The sequence below is a fragment of the Ahaetulla prasina genome, chromosome 2, assembly GCF_028640845.1.
Source record: "Ahaetulla prasina isolate Xishuangbanna chromosome 2, ASM2864084v1, whole genome shotgun sequence".
NCBI classification, from domain to species: domain Eukaryota; kingdom Metazoa; phylum Chordata; class Lepidosauria; order Squamata; family Colubridae; genus Ahaetulla; species Ahaetulla prasina.
The window spans coordinates 302,151,515-302,151,919 of record NC_080540.1 but is presented as its reverse complement, the minus strand read 5'-3'; positions in this window follow the sequence as shown (position 1 = coordinate 302,151,919).

Genomic DNA, 405 nt, shown 5'->3' with positions numbered 1-405 from the left:
CCTGGCGCTTTCTGTGTGTCTGTTTTTCTTTGTCGCTGGGCAGGATTGCAAAAATAGGCCTTTACGAACGACACCCTTGTACACATTGGTTCTGTGTGAATTCCCTGCAGGGTTGGGCAGACTGGGGAGATTCAGGCACATTTGGCCCAGATTGTATATGCACAGGTAGTCCTTGACTTACAGCAGTTGTTTTAGTGACCGTTCGACGTGACATTGACACTAAAAATAGTGATTTATGACTGCTTTTCAGATGGCCGGTGCAGCATCCTCCATTGTCACATGATCAAAATTAGACACTTGACAATTGACTCCCTATTTATGACATTTCAAATGCTCCCGGTTCGGACTGGATCGGCCGATCCGGTAGCAATGACAGCGGGTGGTTCGGAGAGCCAGTAGCAAAAA